Below are 17,059 nucleotides of genomic sequence, written 5' to 3' on the forward strand. Positions count from 1 at the left end.
ACGGCTCATGTGTGATGCCTATGTGACCTCTCAGAACTTTCAGATCACGTATCTGAGTGAACCAGCCCATGCCATGCATGGTCCAGTATGCTTAAGTTAATCAGAATAACACAGAGTAACACCTTCAGGTCCTCGGTCACAGTAGCCAAGTTTCAGATGCTCGGGAGCCACACTGGCCCCTGTGTTGGACGGTGGAGCGTGGAACCCCTATCATCCATCCTTGGCCTCCCTGCAAGGAAGAATTCAAGAAGGGACCCAAAAAAGTGATTGGACATTAAGAGTTTATTTGGAAAACAAGAATCCTGAGAAAGGCAAAGTACAGGCCTGAGAGTGGGGCACAGGCAGACCCAGACAGAGCTGAAGAAGGGAACAACAGGGAGCCTTTTCTGCAAAGGGAGATGACTATTTACTAAGTGGGGTTAAGTTTCAAAGGGAACAGATGGAGTTTTTTCAGGGTTCATGCTTGCTCCACCCTTACGTGGGGTGGGGGGGTTTGGGCTCTGTTTGGTTTTTCTTGGAACCGTAATGATTCAGGGAGGTGTGATTGATTTTTACCATGCAAATAGATTTGGGGGTGGAATTTGGGTCAATTTCTCCACCATGTTGGAACCAGCCGGTTTCGGCCAGTCTGTTATCTATATTCTCACTCCCCTCATCCCGTGAGAACTGCTTACACAGAATGCATAGAATGTAAGCAAGCATCTAGCTGAATGTGAACATCGGCCAAATACCGCCCCCATCCCAGCTCAGGTCTGGCTATGTGCCTGCTCTCACACTCCCTCCTCAAGAAATGTGGACCCTTGAAATCTTTCAACAGAAAATGGGCATCAACCATTCTTTGGCAGCTGTTTCCTGGTGAGGAGCAGCCCTGCTCCGATGTCGGACCTCTGGGCCCAGCAGTTCCTCACTGTCTGTCAGGCAGAGGAGAGGTCCTGAGGCTGTCTCGGCGGTGGCCACGGTGGACGAGGGTGCGTAAGAGGAGGATGCGGCTAGGTCACGGGGCTTCTGGTGTGCGTCTTTATCACCTTGAGGGATGGGTTGAAATCATGTCTGAGCATTATGCCTTGGAGCTGGAACCTTTGTAGTGGGTTCCTGAATTTTGTTTTCATAAAGATGGGCAACCTCAAGATTCTGCACTAGGGTGGCACAGAAACAGTCTCTCCTTGGAAATGTAAAGAAGTTTCACCATTTGGACGTTAAGCTGACAGCTTTCTATTTCATTGAACCAATGTCAGCCTTGAGAATAGGTCAGCTCAGTGCACTGGTTGTGTCTCATTTCAGGAGGCAGTACTGCAGGTGAGCTCCCAAAGTTAGGCCTATATTGGGTAAGTGATCAGTAGTTCATAAGAGGCGTTTCTATAAGAACGAAAGGGCAACAAAGGTTAATGCTCAGATTAAATCATAAACCCAGGATCTGAGTCCTGGGCAATGCCAGTGAAATTTTTAGACGTCAGGCTCCAAGCATCTTCAAACAGAGCAAGCGCAGGCAGCAACAATTTGACAGATTTTCCCCCTTGCAGTTTGAATGTCTTTGGTGATCTGAGTAGCTTGTACAGCAACAGGCAAAAAGATTGTCTAAATGTGGGCTGTCACGGTGATTCTTCTGAAGTCCGTATTAAACCACCTAGATTTAGCATGCAGAGCCTCAGGCAGAAAATGTAACTTTAGTTCTTAATAATTTTAAGCTAAAAGGATGGGAGAAAAATGTTTGGAGACTCATAGCCAGATATTTGAGGAAACCGGAAGAATTCAGGATTGAGTCCAGTTTACAATGAATGGGATTACTGCATAAAGTTGCACTATTGAAACAAGTCTTTTTCTAAATCATCTTCATTTTTATCAGAGATAAATATTTGTTTGCAAATTAGGTCCAACAAACTTGGCCCAATAATTTACGTAAGTGTAGTAAGAATAGTGATTGACCGTGCAGATGCCTTTATGATTTGCTCTGCTGGAACTTTTTCACAAGGAATTTGATTGACCTTTCAGAAGGGCCTCTTCAAGGCTGAAAAGCCAAGCCATGAACTTTGCTGTCAGCGTTTGCCTGCAATACCTATAGATGTGGGTGAATTCCTCTCCTCAAGGTCCCAAGGTATTCTGAGTTCACTATGCCTACCAGGAAGTGATTTTCCAGACTCACATGGTGAGGCTGCTGGGAACTCTGTAAGCAAGGTACCAGGCTGAATATTCCCAAGGGTATTGGCTCCATAAAGTCAACCTTAGTTCCTTAAAGCCATCTGGGCATGTCTCACAAGTATGACACTCAGGTCAAAGCCTTGGTAATATAACCAATGTTTTCAACTGCACCCTGTTATAAAGAGAGCAGATTCTTACTAAAGTTATGCAAATAAATATATTGCCATAAAAAATTTTTGAGAATTTCCAAATTTTGGAGGGATCAGGTAGAGAAAGATAAATGGTTTTATTTTGCTTACAAAGGTATAATTTTCCAAATTGTTGTAAATTATATCTTAGTGAAAAAAACTTCCCTAAATGTGGAAAAACATATAATTTTTTTAAAAGACTGGCAATATTTTAAGCAAAAAGTCATAAAAATTAACACCATCCATCTCAGTTTACTCAGTTTCATGTAACTAGTTTTTGTTCTGCTTGAATCCCGTTCTCCATTAGTTTCATATATTCTTACACAGCCCGGTCTTATATTCTTAAAGTCATCAGAGACACCTATAATTGTCAAGTCTTTTCCATCCATCTTTTTTGCAGATGAGGCTTTTTTGTAGGGACACTGTAGGGAAAATGCAAGTTCCATGGCCAGGATCCTCACCTGATCCTAATCTCATCTACCCATTTTATATGTGCAATGATGTAATACTTAGCCTACTGTGCAGGCACATGCTTGTATATGTGCTGGAAATAAGCCCTTATTGTCTGTGTTGCTATAAAAAGAGCCCCCCTCCCCCCACTACCACCATGTGCAAAGCCTAGAAAAGAGAGCAAGAGAACAGGAGACAGGAGAGCAGAGGCTGGAGGCGAGGGCAGAACCTGGGGCAGAGGCTGAGCCAGAGGCAGAGACAGATGGGATGCCAGGACTCAACCGACCACTATGAGAATAAAGCTTAGAATGAACCCTTTTTTATCTATAATGTTCCATTGTCGTTATTTGGTCTCTCCGAATCTAGAGTGAACTTTCCCAGGGCTGAAATCCTCAGGTGAGACAGACACTTTTGTAGAATCTGACAATAACTATCTTAAATGACAGAAGACTTAAAAATGGCTATGGTTAAAGATAGATGAGAGTTCATCATAATGCAATTGACAAGTAAACTTAGTTATTTCTGTAACATATAACATTTTAATAACTACACTTACAAGTGATATCATACCAGGACATATCAGATTTCCAGTAGTTTTATATAGTGTCTAGAATATTTATTGTAATACCATATTCTTACACAAATATAATCTCAGAAGGTTTGGCATCACTTATTCAAAAAGGTTCCTAAATAATTTAATATATCAAATAAACAAGCCTAATTAGCTAATAACTCACCTTTATGAGGAGAAAATCCTTTGACATGTTCCCAGGGTCCTCTGGAAAATCTCAGAGTTAACTAGATGTAAAGGGACTTTATTTAGAATTTGATTTGGGGAAGTTAATAAAAAATAACAAAATCAGTCTTAGGCAGTTGCCTAAGTAGGATTATCGGTCATTATGAAACAGTGCTTAGTTATCCATTGAACCCAAGTAACAGCAAAAGATTTTAAAGACAAATATAGAGGGTTACACAGTTGTTAGCAAAATTTAGCACTTTTTAAATTCATTTTATTATCATTAATCTACAATTACATGAAGAACACTGTGGTTACTAGACTCCCCCTTCACCAAGTGTCCCCCCCACAAACCCCATTACAGTCACTGTCCGTCAGCATACTAAGATGCTGTAGACTCACTACTTGTCTTCTCTGTCTTACACATCCCTCCTTTTGCCCCCCCCCACATTATACATGCTAATCATAAGGCTCCCTTCCTTTTTCCCTGCCCTTATCCCTCCCTTCCCACCCCTCCTACCCAGTCCCTTTCCCTTTGGTACCTGTTAGGCCATTCTTGGGTTCTGTGATTCTGCTGCTGTTTCGTTCCTTCAGCTTTTCTTTGTTCTCATACTCCACATATGAGTGAAATCAATTGGTACTTGTCTTTCTCCACCTGGCTTATTTCACTGAGCATAATACCCTCTAGCTCCATCCATGTTGTTGCAAATGGTAGGATCTGTTTTTTTCTTATGGCTGAGTAATATTCCATTGTGTATACATACCACATCTTCTTTATCCATTCATCTATCGGTAGACACTTAGGTTGCTTCCATTTCTTGGCTATTGTAAATAGTGCTGCGATAAACATAGGGGTGCATCTGTCTTTTTCAAACTGGGCTGCTGCATTCTTTGGGTAAATTCCTAGAAGTGCAATTCCTGGGTCAAATGGTATTTCTATTTTGAGCTTTTTGAGGAACCTCCATACTGCTTTCCACAATGGTTGAACTAATTTACATTCCCACCAGCAGTGTAGGAGGGTTCCCCTTTCTCCGCAACCTCGCCAACATTTGTTGTTGTTTGTCTTTTGAATGGCGGCGATCCTTACTGGTGTGAGGTGATCTCTCATTGTGGTTTTAATTTGCATTTCTCTGATGACAAGTGATGTGGAGCATCTTTTCATGTGTCTGTTGGCCATCTGAATTTCTTCTTTGGAGAACTGTCTGTTCAGCTCCTCTGCCCATTTTTTAATTGGATTATTTGTTTTTGTTTGTTGAGGTGTGTGAGCTCTTTCTATATTTTGGATGTCAACCCTTTATCAGATCTGTCATTTATGAATATATTCTCCCATACTGTAGGGTATCTTTTTGTTCTGTTGATGGTGTCCTTTGCTGTACAGAAGCTTTTCACCTTGATGTAGTTCCACTTGTTCATTTTTGCTTTTGTTTCCCTTGGCCAGGGAGATATGTTCATGAAGAAGTTACTCATGTTTATGTCCAAGAGATTTTTGCCTATGTTTTTATCTAAGAGGTTTATGGTTTCATGACTTACATTCAGGTCTTTGATCCATTTCAAATTTACTTTTGTGTATGGGGTTAGACAGTGATCCAGTTTCATTCTCTTACATGTAGCTGTCCAGTTTTGCCAGCACCATCTGTTGAAGAGACTGTCATTTCCCCATTGTATGTCCATGGCTCCTTTATCATATGTTAATTGACCATATATGTTTGGGTTAATATCTGGGGTCTCTATTCTGTTCCACTGGCCTGTGGCTCTGTTCTTGTGCCAGTACCAAACTGTCTTGATTACTGTGGCTTTGTAGTAGAGCTTGAAGTTGGGGAGTGAGATCCCCCCACTTTATTCTTCCTTCTCAGGATTGCTTTGGCTATTTGGGGTCTTTGGTGGTTCCATATGAATTTTTGAACTATTTGTTCTAGTTCGTTGAAGAATGTTGTTGGTAATTTGATAGGGATTGCATCAAATCTGTATATTGCTTTGGGCAGGATGGCCATTTTGACAATATTAATTCTTCCTAGCCAAGAACATGGGATGAGTTTCCATTTGTTAGTGTCCTCTTTTTTTTTTTTTTTTTAAATAATTATTTTTTTATTGAAGGGTAGTTGACACACAGTATTACATTACATGAGTTTCAAGTGTACAACACAGTGGTAGAACATTTATATACATAATTCTAGGTTCCAGCTATCACCCTACCAGGCTGTTACAATATCTTGACTATATTCCTTATGCTATACATTACATCCCGGTTACTAATTTATTTTACCATTGGAAGTCTGTCCTTTTTTTTTTTCTTTTTTTTGTGAGGGCATCTCTCATATTTATTGATCAAATGGTTGTTAACGACAATAAAATTCTGTATAGGGGAGTCAATGCTCAATGCACAATCATTAATCCACCCCAAGCCTAATTTTTGTCAGTCTCCAATCTTCTGAGGCATAACAAACAAGTTTTTACATGTAGAACAAATTCTTACATAATGAATAAGTTACATAGTGAACAGTACAAGGGCAGTCATCACAGAAACTTTCGGTTTTGCTCATGCATTATGAACTCTAAACAGTCAGTTCAAATATGAATACTCATTTGGTTTTTATACTTGATTTATATGTGGATACCACATTTCTCTCTTTATTATTATTATTTTTAATAAAATGCTGAAGTGGTAGGTAGATACAAGATAAAGGTAGAAAACATAGTTTAGTGTTGTAAGAGAGCACATATAGATGATCAGGTGTGTGCCTGTAGACTATGTGTTAATCCAAGCTAGACCAGGGCAATAAAACATCCACGTATGCAGAAGATTTCTCTCAGAACGGGGGGGTGAGGTTCTAAGCCTCACCTCTGTTGATCCCCAATTTCTCACCTGATGGCCCCCCTGCGACTGTGCCTGTCTTAGGTTGTTCCTCCCTTGAGGAATCTTACCCGTCTCTGGCTAACCAGTCATCTTCCGGGGCCATACAGGGAAATGTGAAGTTGGTAAGTGAGAGAGAAGCCTTATTGTTTGAAAAAGTTAGCTTCTTACTTCTTTGCATATTTATGCCCTGTGGCTTCTATGCCCAGCATTTGTCTTGAGGTATCTTTACCACTTGGAAGAATTATGATACTCGGTAAATTTGATATGAGGCACGAATTCTATTTAAGGGTTGTAATTAGGAAGGAAGAAGAAAAGCTATAGAAGTAGCAGGCGGAAGAAAACATGGGAAGATTGATTATTTCTTTGACATATCTTCTTGTAGAGTAACTTCAGCATGTATAGGTTTTAAGCTACTACTTAAATTGCACACACACATTAACATAATAGGAGTATAGTTACATAACCAAAGCATATCTGTAATTACCAGCCATCTGCAGTGAAACCAAGAAAACCAGTTAGGCACCTTAGGCATTTGTGAAAACTTATCTATGATATGGTGGATATTGTCCAACTGAACTTGAACAGTCTGAGAGAAATCAGACAAATTAAAACAACCCATTCCTGGGGACTGTTCACATGCCATATGTTCTTTTAACAGTAAATAGTTTGTAGTTGTAAGACTTTGGAGCGCTACAATTTGCACTTCTCCTAATTCTTGATTGAGTTCCAACAGTAAAGATCCAGTCAAATTTGTTGTTTTACTGTATGCACAGGCCAGCTTAGATATCTCCTTCTTCATTCCCATGGCAAGTCCAGGAGCTGGTGGGATGAGTGCATCTACAGCTGTAGCAGTGCGTGGATCTTTGTTGGGGTTTTTTGATGATCATCTTCTGGCATGAGTCTTCCAGAGAGTGCAGATGTTGGAAGTTCTTTTTCATATCGTATCTTAGTTCATTTTCGGGGTAGCCCAATTAGGCTTTGATCCTCTGTATAAACACAAACAGACCCTTTGCCTACACTTTTATATGCCCTTTATACCCTTGTGTAGAACTCGTTGGAGGTTACCACACAGGAACTGCCCTTTTTTTTTTCTTTTTTTTTTTTTTTGCTATCACTAATCTACACTTACATGATGAATATTATGTTTACTAGGCTCTCCCCTATACCAGGTCTCCCCTATAAACCCCTTTACAGTCACTGTCCATCAGCATAGCAAAATGTTGTAGAATCACTACTTGCCTTCTCTGTGTTGTACAGCCCTCCCTTTTCTCCTACCCCCCCATGCATGTTAATCTTAATACCCCCCTACTTCTCCCCCCCTTATCCCTCCCTACCCACCCATCCTCCCCAGTCCCTTTCCCTTTAGTACCTGTTAGTCCATTCTTGAGTTCTGTGATTCTGCTGCTGTTTTGTTCCTTCAGTTTTTCCTTTGTTCTTATATTCCACAGATAAGTGAAATCATTTGGTATTTCTCTTTCTCCGCTTGGCTTGTTTCACTGAGCATAATACCCTCCAGCTCCATCCATGTTGCTGCAAATGATTGGATTTGCCCTTTTCTTATGGCTGAGTAGTATTCCATTGTGTATGTGTACCACATCTTCTTTATCCATTCATCTATTGATGGACATTTAGGTTGCTTCCAATTCTTGGCTATTGTAAATAGTGCTGCAATAAACATAGGGGTGCATCTGTCTTTCTCAAACTTGATTGCTGCGTTCTTAGGGTAAATTCCTAGGAGTGCAATTCCTGGGTCAAATGGTAAGTCTGTTTTGAGCATTTTGATGTACCTCCATACTGCTTTCCACAATGGTTGAACAAGTTTACATTCCCACCAGCAGTGTAGGAGGGTTCCCCTTTCTCCACAGCCTCGCCAACATTTGTTGTTGTTTGTCTTTTGGATGGCAGCCATCCTTACTGGTGTGAGGTGATACCTCATTGTAGTTTTAATTTGCATTTCTCTGATAATTAGCGATGTGGAGCATCTTTTCATGTGTCTGTTGGCCATCTGTATTTCTTTTTTGGAGAACTGTCTGTTCAGTTCCTCTGCCCATTTTTTAATTGGGTTATTTGTTTTTTGTTTGTTGAGGCGTGAGAGCTCCTTGTATATTCTGGACGTCAAGCCTTTATCGGATGTGTCATTTTCAAATATATTCTCCCATACTGTAGGGATCCTTCTTGTTCTATTGATGGTGTCTTTTGCTGTACAGAAGCTTTTCAGCTTAATATAGTCCCACTTACTCATTTTTGCTGTTGTTTTCCTTGCCCGGGGAGATATGTTCAAGAAGAGGTCACTCATGTTTATGTCTAAGAGGTTTTTGCCTATGTTTTCTTCCAAGAGTTTAATGGTTTCATGGCTTACATTCAGGTCTTTGATCCATTTTGAGTTTACTTTTGTATATGGGGTTAGACAATGGTCCAGTTTCATTCTCCTACATGTAGCTGTCCAGTTTTGCCAGCACCACCTGTTGAAGAGACTGTCATTTCGCCATTGTATGTCCATGGCTCCTTTATCAAATATTAATTGACCATATATGTCTGGGTTAATGTCTGGATTCTCTAGTCTGTTCCATTGGTCTGTGGCTCTGCTCTTGTGCCAGTACCAAATTGTCTTGATTACTATGGCTTTATAGTAGAGCTTGAAGTTGGGGAGTGAGATCCCCCCTACTTTATTCTTCTTTCTCAGGATTGCTTTGGCTATTCAGGGTCTTTGGTGTTTCCATATGAATTTTTGAATTATTTGTTCCAGTTCATTGAAGAATGTTGCTGGTAGTTTCATAGGGATTGCATCAAATCTGTATATTGCTTTGGGCAGGATGGCCATTTTGACGATATTAATTCTTCCTAGCCACGAGCATGGGATGAGTTTCCATCTGTTAGTGTCCTCTTTAATTTCTCTTAAGAGTGTCTTATAGTTTTCAGGGTACAGGTCTTTCACTTCCTTGGTAAGGTTTATTCCTAAGTATTTTATTCTTTTTGATGCAATTGTGAATGGAATTGTTTTCCTGATTTCTCTTTCTATTAGTTCATTGTTAGTGTATAGGAAAGCCACAGATTTCTGTGTGTTGATTTTGTATCCTGCAACTTTGCTGTATTCCGATATCAGTTCTAGTAGTTTTGGGGAGGAGTCTTTAGGGTTTTTTATGTACAGTATCATGTCATCTGCAAATAGTGACAGTTTAACTTCTTCTTTACCAATCTGGATTCCTTGTATTTCTTTATTTTGTCTGATTGCCGTGGCTAGGACCTCCAGTACTATGTTAAATAACAGTGGGGAGAGTGGGCATCCCTGTCTAGTTCCCGATCTCAGAGGAAATGCTTTCAGCTTCTCGCTGTTCAGTATAATGTTGGCTGTGGGTTTATCATATATGGCCTTTATTATGTTGAGGTACATGCCCTCTATACCCATTTTGTTGAGAGTTTTTATCATGAATGGATGTTGAATTTTGTCAAATGCTTTTTCAGCATCTATGGAGATGATCATGTGGTTTTTGTCTTTCTTTTTGTTGATGTGGTGGATGATGTTGATGGGTTTTCTGATGTTGTACCATCCTTGCATCCCTGGGATGAATCCCACTTGGTCATGGTGTACGATCCTTTTGATGTATTTTTTTTTTAGATAATTATTTTTTATTGTAGGGTAGTTGACACATGGTATTACATTAATTTCAGGTGTACAACACAGTGATTCAACATTTATATACATGACAATTCTAGCTACCAGCTATTACCATCCAAAGTTGTTACAATATTTTGACTATATTCCTTATATTATACATTACATCCCAGTTACTTATTTATTTTACAATTGGAAGTGTGTACTTTATTTTTTAGAGGGCATCTCGCATATTTATTGATCAAATGGTTGTTAACAACAATAAAATTCTGTATAGGGGAGTCAATGCTCAATGCACAATCATTAATCCACCCCAAGCCTAATTTTCATCAGTCTCCAATCTTCTGAAGCATAACGAACAAGTTCTTATATGGAGAACAAATTCTTACATAGTGAATAAGTTACATGGTGAACAGTACTGAAAGTTCACAGAAACTTTCAGTTTTGCTCATGCATTATGAACTATAAACAGTCAGTTCAAATATGAATATTCATTTGATTTTTATACTTGATTTATATGTGGATACCACATTTCTCTCTTTATTATTATTATTTTTAATAAAATGCTGAAGTGGTAGGTAGATACAAGATAAAGGTAGAAAATATAGTTTAGTGTTGTAAGAGAGCAAATGTAGATGATCAGGTGTGTGCCTGTAGACTATGTGTTAATCCAAGCTAGACAAGGGCAATAAAACATCCACGTATGCAGAAGATTTCTCTCAGAACAGGGGGGGTGAGGTTCTAAGCCTCACCTCTGTTGATCCCCAATTTCTCACCTGATGGCCCCCCTGCGACTGTGCCTGTCTTAGGTTGTTCCTCCCTTGAGGAATCTTACCCGTCTCTGGCTAACCAGTCATCTTCCGGGGCCATACAGGGAAATGTAGAGTTGGTAAGTGAGAGAGAAGCCTTATTGTTTGAAAAGGTTAGCTTTTTACTTCTTTGCATATTTATGCCCTGCTTTTGATGTATTTTTGAATTCAGTTTACTAATACTTTGTTGAGTATTTTTGCATCTACGTTCATCAGGGATATTGGTCTGTAATTTTCTTTTTTGGTGGGGTCTTTGCCTGGTTTTGGTATTAGGGTGATGTTGGCTTCATAGAATGAGTTTGGGAGTATTCCCTCCTCTTCTATTTTTTGGAAAACTTTAAGGAGAATGCGCATTATATCTTCTCTGTATGTCTGATAAAATTCCGAGGTAAATCCGTCTGGCCCAGGGGTTTTGTTCTTGGGTAGTTTTTTGATTACCACTTCAATTTCTTTACTGATAATTGGTTTGTTTAGATTTTGTGTTTCTCCCTTGGTCAGTCTTGGAAGGTTGTATTTTTCTAGGATGTTGTCCATTTTTTCTAGATTTTCCAGCTTGTTAGCATATAGGTTTTCATAGTAGTCTCTAATAATTCTTTGTATTTCTGTTGGGTCCGTCGTGATGTATCATTTCTCGTTTCTGATTCTGTGGATGTGTGTTGATTCTCTTTTTCTCTTAATAAGTCTGGCTAGAGGCTTATCTATTTTGTTTATTTTCTCAAAGAACCAACTCTTGGTTTCATTGATTTTTTCTATTGTTTTATTCGTCTCAATTTTACTTATTCCTTCTCTGATCTTTATTATGTCCCTCCTTCTGCTGACTTTAGGCCTCATTTGTTCTTCTTTTTCCAATTTTGATAATTGTGATATTATACTATTCATTTGGGTTTGTTCCTCCCTCTTTAAATATGCCTGGATTGCTATATACTTTCCTCTTAAGACTGCTTTCGCTGCGTCCCACAGAAGTTGGGGCTTAGTGTTGTTGTTGTTGTTTGTTTCCATATATTGCTGGATCTCCATTTTAATTTGGTTGTTGATCCATTGACTATTTAGGAGCATGTTGTTAAGCCTACATGTGTTTGTGAGCCTTTTGGCTTTCTTTGTACAATTTATTTCTAGTTTTATACCTTTGTGCTCTGAAAAGTTGGTTGGTAGAATTTCAATCTTTTTTAATTTACCGAGGCTCTTTTTGTGGCCTTGTATGTGGTATATTCTGGAGAATGTTCCATGTGCACTTGAGAAGAATATGTATCCTGTTGTTTTTGGATGTAAAGTTCTATAGATGTCTATTAGGTCCATCTGTTCTAGTGTGTTGTTCAGTGCCTCTGTGTCCTTATTTTCTGTCTGGTGGATCTGTCCTTTGGAGTGAATGGTATGTTGAAGTCTCCTAAAAATGAATGATTTGCATTCTTTCCTCCTTTAGTTCTGTTAGTATTTGTTTCACATATGCTGGTGCTCCTGTGTTGGGTGCATATATATTTAGAATGGTTATATCCTCTTGTTGGACTGAGCCCTTTATCATTATGTAATGTCCTTCTTTATCTCTAGTTACTTTCTTTGTTTTGAAGTCTATTTTGTCTGATACTAGTACTTCAACACCTGCTTTTTTCTCCCTATTGTTTGCATGAAATATCTTTTTTCATCCCTTAACTTTTATTTAGTCTATGCAGTCTGTGCATGTCTTTGGGTTTGAGGTGAGTCTCTTGTAAGCAGCATATAGATGGGTCTTGTTTTTTATCCGTTCAGTGACTCTATGTCTTTTGATTGGTGCATTCAGTCCATTTACATTTAGGGTGATTATCGATAGGTATGTACTTATTGCCATTTCAGGCTTTAGATTCGTGGTTACCAAAGGTTCCAGGTTACTTTCCTTACTATCTAAGAGTCTAACTTAACTCACTTAGTATACTGTTACAAACACAATCTAAAGGTTCTTTTCTATTTCTCCTCCTTTTTCTTCCTCCTTCATTCTTTATATATTAGGTATCAAATTCTGTACTTTTTGTCTATCCCTTGTTTGACTTTGGGGTTAATTTAATTTTGCATTTGCTTCATAATTAGCTGTTCTACTTTCTTTACTGTGGTTTTATTACCTCTGGTGACAGCTATTCAACCTTAGGAACACTTCCATCTATAACAGTCCCTCCAAAATAGACTATAGAGATGGTTTGTGGGAGGTAAATTCTCTCAGCTTTTGCTTATCTGGAAATTGTTTAATCCCTCCTTCAAATTTAAATGATAATCTTGCCGGATAAAGTAATCTTGGTTCCAGGCCCTTCTGCTTCATGGCATTTAATACATCATGCCACTCCCTTCTGGCCTGTAAGGTTTCTGCTGAGAAGTCTGATGTTATCCTGATGGGCTTTCCTTTGTATGTGATCTTATTTCTGCCTCTGGCTGCTTTTAACAGTCTGTCCTTATCCTTGATCTTTCCCATTTTAGTTACTATTTGTCTTGGTGTTGTCTTCCTTGGGTCCCTTGTGTAGAGGGATCTGTGGATCTCCATGGCCTGAGAAACTATCTCCTTCCCCAGATTGGGGAAGTTTTCAGCAACTACCTCCTCAAAGACACTTTCTATCCCTTTCTCTCTCTCTTCTTCTTCTGGTATTCCTATAATGCAAATATTGTTCCGTTTGGATTGGTCACACAATTCTCTCAATATTCTTTCATTCTTAGAGATCCTTTTTTCTTTCTGTGCCTCAGCTTCTTTGTATTCCTCTTCTCTAGTTTCTATTTCATTTATTGTCTCTTCCACCATATCCAACCTGCTTGTAATACCCCCCATTGTACTCTTCAAAGATTGGATCTCTGACCTGAATTCATTCCTGAGTTCTTGGATGTCTTTCTGTACTTCCATTAGTATGTTGATGATTTTTATTTTGAACTCCCTTTCAGGAAGAGTCACGAGGTCCATATCATGTAAATCTTTCTCAGGAGTTGTATTAATAATTTTATTCTGGACAAGGTTCCTTTGGCGTTTCATGTTTGTATATGGCGCCCTCTAGTGTCCAGAAGCTCTATTCTGGAGCTGCTGAGCCCCTGAAGCAATGTTGGGGGTTGCAGGGGAGTGGTACTGGTGCCCGGGGGTAGGAAAGAGCTGTTCCCCGCCTCCTGGCTGCTGTGCCTGTCTCCACTGCCTGAGCCAGTGGGCCCATCACACAGGTATACGTTTTTGTCCCAGAGCAGCCGGATATGGATCCCTGCTTTCCACAAGTAGCTGGGTTTTGGAATCCCAGTCTCCCCAGGATCTCTGCCTGTATTAACTTTCCAACCCGGTAGTCATGCGAGTCTCATGAAAACACCATGAAATGTAGGTTTGTGCTCCCAGAGCAGATCTCCGGAGCTAGGCATTCAGCAGTCTCAGGCCTTCCACTCCCTCCCTGCTCTGTTTCTCTTCCTCCCGCTGGTGAGCTGGGGTGGGGTAGGGTCTCGGGTCCTGCGGAGCCACAGCTCTGGTACATTACCCCGTTCCGTGAGGTCTGCTCTTTTCTCCAGCTGTGTACAGTCTGACACCATCCTCTCTCCTATTGCTCTCTCAGGATTAGTTGTGCCAATTAAATTTTCTAATTGTATCCAGTTTTAGGAGGAAGCCTCTCTCTCTCCTCTCACGCCGCCATCTTTAATCCAGGATGAATTTAGCTCTTTCAATACTAAGATTTTATTTTCTTAAGTACTCAAACACCTGAGTCAGATATCACGCACAATAAATTATTTTGATGAAACAGAAAAATCCTACAATCTCTTTATATTTTAAGCATATACCAATAATTTAAGGAAACTTTGTCTTTTTAAAAAAACAGAAAATCTAACCTTGCTGTGTACTTGATATTAAAACTTGTTTAATCTTAGCGTGACCACACAGTAAATTCCTTTACAGAGTTTCCTTTTACAGAAGTCTCCTACAATTTTTCATTTTAATTTTAGATTTTGTCCTGTTTCCCCTTTACATAACCAGCCTCTCTTAAGGACAAAATTACTTTACCTTTCACCAAACTATATTTCTATTCCTCACATCTATTTTTTTTTTCCACCTAAAGCATACATCCTTTTTTTTGCATATAGAGATGTTTCTCCTATTATTTTAAGAAGTTTTATTTAGAACTGAACACTTTTAGAAATCTTAATTTTCGTGAAGACTAAGAGTAAGCAATTGTGAACTGTTATACCAGCATTTTTTTATTGGCAAATTTATGAGAATACTTCGTGATTTCTAGAAACATGTTTTTTGGTAGTACAATCTTTTAGGAGGCACAACACATGTTTACTAACAGACACAAATCTGTATGTAGTTCTTCTGTAATAAGGAAACCACAAGGCCATAAGCCTACATTTCTCAGGAGGTGTGGCCTTAGGTTCCCACCGGGGCTCAGGGTCACCGGTTTTAGGCCTTCCTTGACTTCCGACGCGGGGGTGCAGGCAAAGGCACAGAGTAGTTGGGCCCCGGGTTGCTGCGCCTTCTCCTCAGCCTGAAAGCCAAGGGGTGCCTCTCCAGTTTTTGTACTCGTTTGGATCACCTCCTACAGCCCAGGAAGGGCCGGGACATACGGGATTCCCAAGCATTCTTCCCGTCGCCTACAACAGAGGCAACTGAGCTGCCGTTCTCAGGCCAGCCTTCCCCATCCTCCAGCTTACATTGGACCATTAATTGTTATCACAGAAAATTAACGTTTCCTCTTAGGATGTCCACTGGGAGTTTGTCCCAATGTTTGAGAATGAAGCCCAGAGGGGAATTCTCAGGCGGCGTCCCCATCATCTTCAGGAGGTCAACCTCAGTAAAAACAGTGGAGTAACCACGTCAGGCTCCCTTCCGGAGGGGTTTTGACCTCAAGTCTCTCCGGGAAGAACGGAGACAGGGGATCTCGGCGTCCCCTAGCGCCGTTGCTGGCTTGCCTTGTGACTTCCCTGCAGCCAGCGCCCCACGGCCGGGTCCACGCTGGCGCCCCGGGGGTGGAAGTAGGACTGAAGACCTCCGCGGGCACCTCGGCCGGTGATTAGGCCCGACGTTCTTGGATGGCTTCCCCTTGGCTGGGCGCCCTTGGAGTTCCAGACCTCGGGAGGCCCCCTCCATCCCTAAGGGCGTCATTTGTGTCTGAAAGCTGACAGCGGCCGCTAGAGGGGACACTTTCCCGTTCTGATGGCGGACCCTGAGGGAAAAACCTGTATCTCCAGCCCCAGAGTAAAGGGCCTGTATCATTTTCTGACACCCAGCACATGGGCAAGGGAAATCTCGGGCCATAGACCTTTTGGCTAAGCGACAAAACATCTCATATACATCTTCACGTCGCATCCGGGAAGAAGGGCGGAAAAAATAGAAATGAGAAGCAAAGGGGCGGCGGCCAGGCAGGGGCCGGCGGGCGCCGGAAACCGCTGCTGGCACGACAGCGACGGAGGGCGCGGAGGCAGCTCAGGGGGACGGCGGCCCGGCCGCGCGCACGCCCGACGCAGGCACCGCCTCCCGGCTCCGGTGGCCCCGCCCCGCCGTCCCCTGGCCCCGCCCACCCGGTCCGGCATGGCGGCGCGGCCTCGGATCCCCCGGCGTGCCTCTGGAGCACTGGGGCTGGGGTCGGTGCGGGTGTAACCGAGTCGGGGAAGAACCACCCTCTGGGCACCGCACGGCGAGAGAATTAAATCCCAGTCACCCCTAAAGCCGCCTTTCACAGCGATCGCAGGCCTCGGATCCGCAGGGTCGGCCCTGGGCCACCCCGCCTCCAGGAGGGGGGCGAGCGGACGAACAAGCCTCCCCCAGGCCGGGGAGCTCCGTGCGCCGGGTCCCTTCGCGGTCGTCGAAGGGATGTTCCGAGACGGGCCCTTGGCCCGCTTGTGAGGAAGGACTCGAGAGCGGACGCAAAACATCAGTTGCGCATTAAGAGTTAATTCGGAAAACAAGGATATAGAGAAAGGTAGTAACACACGCCTCAGAGCGCGTCACGGGCAGACCCGGAGCGAGTCCCCGGAGGGAGCAACAGGGAGTCTTTTTTAAGCAGAGAGTTGAATATTCACCAGATGGGCTTAGGTTTCAAAGGGAACAGGGGGAGTTTGGCTACGTTCGGCTCTTGGAGCTGTCCTGGTGTCGGGAGGTGTGATTTTTACTGCGTTACTGGGTTCGGGGTGACGTTTGGGTCACTCTCTCTAAGCAGGAACCAGCCGGTGTGGCGGGCCTGTTCCCCACCTTCTCACTGCTCCTCCGCCGAGAACAGCTCTACTCGGAATTCGGAGAATGTCAGCAAGCACCTCACCGACCGAACGCCGGCCAGATCCGCCTCCCCTCCCGGCACC

At 41.8% G+C, this 17,059-nt stretch overlaps 1 long non-coding RNA gene across 1 annotated transcript; it reads right to left on the reverse strand.

Annotated features, from left to right (window-relative positions):
• Nucleotides 1-264: 264 nt before the first annotated feature.
• On the reverse strand, nt 265-17,047 carry LOC118907877 (uncharacterized). The gene is made up of 2 exons (XR_005023005.2): nt 17,015-17,047; nt 265-1,025 (listed from the first exon to the last, which is right to left on the reverse strand). It is a non-coding gene; the product is annotated as an uncharacterized LOC118907877 (long non-coding RNA).
• Nucleotides 17,048-17,059: the final 12 nt, after the last annotated feature.

Source organism: Manis pentadactyla, chromosome 1 (assembly GCF_030020395.1).
Source record: "Manis pentadactyla isolate mManPen7 chromosome 1, mManPen7.hap1, whole genome shotgun sequence".
NCBI lineage: Eukaryota > Metazoa > Chordata > Mammalia > Pholidota > Manidae > Manis > Manis pentadactyla.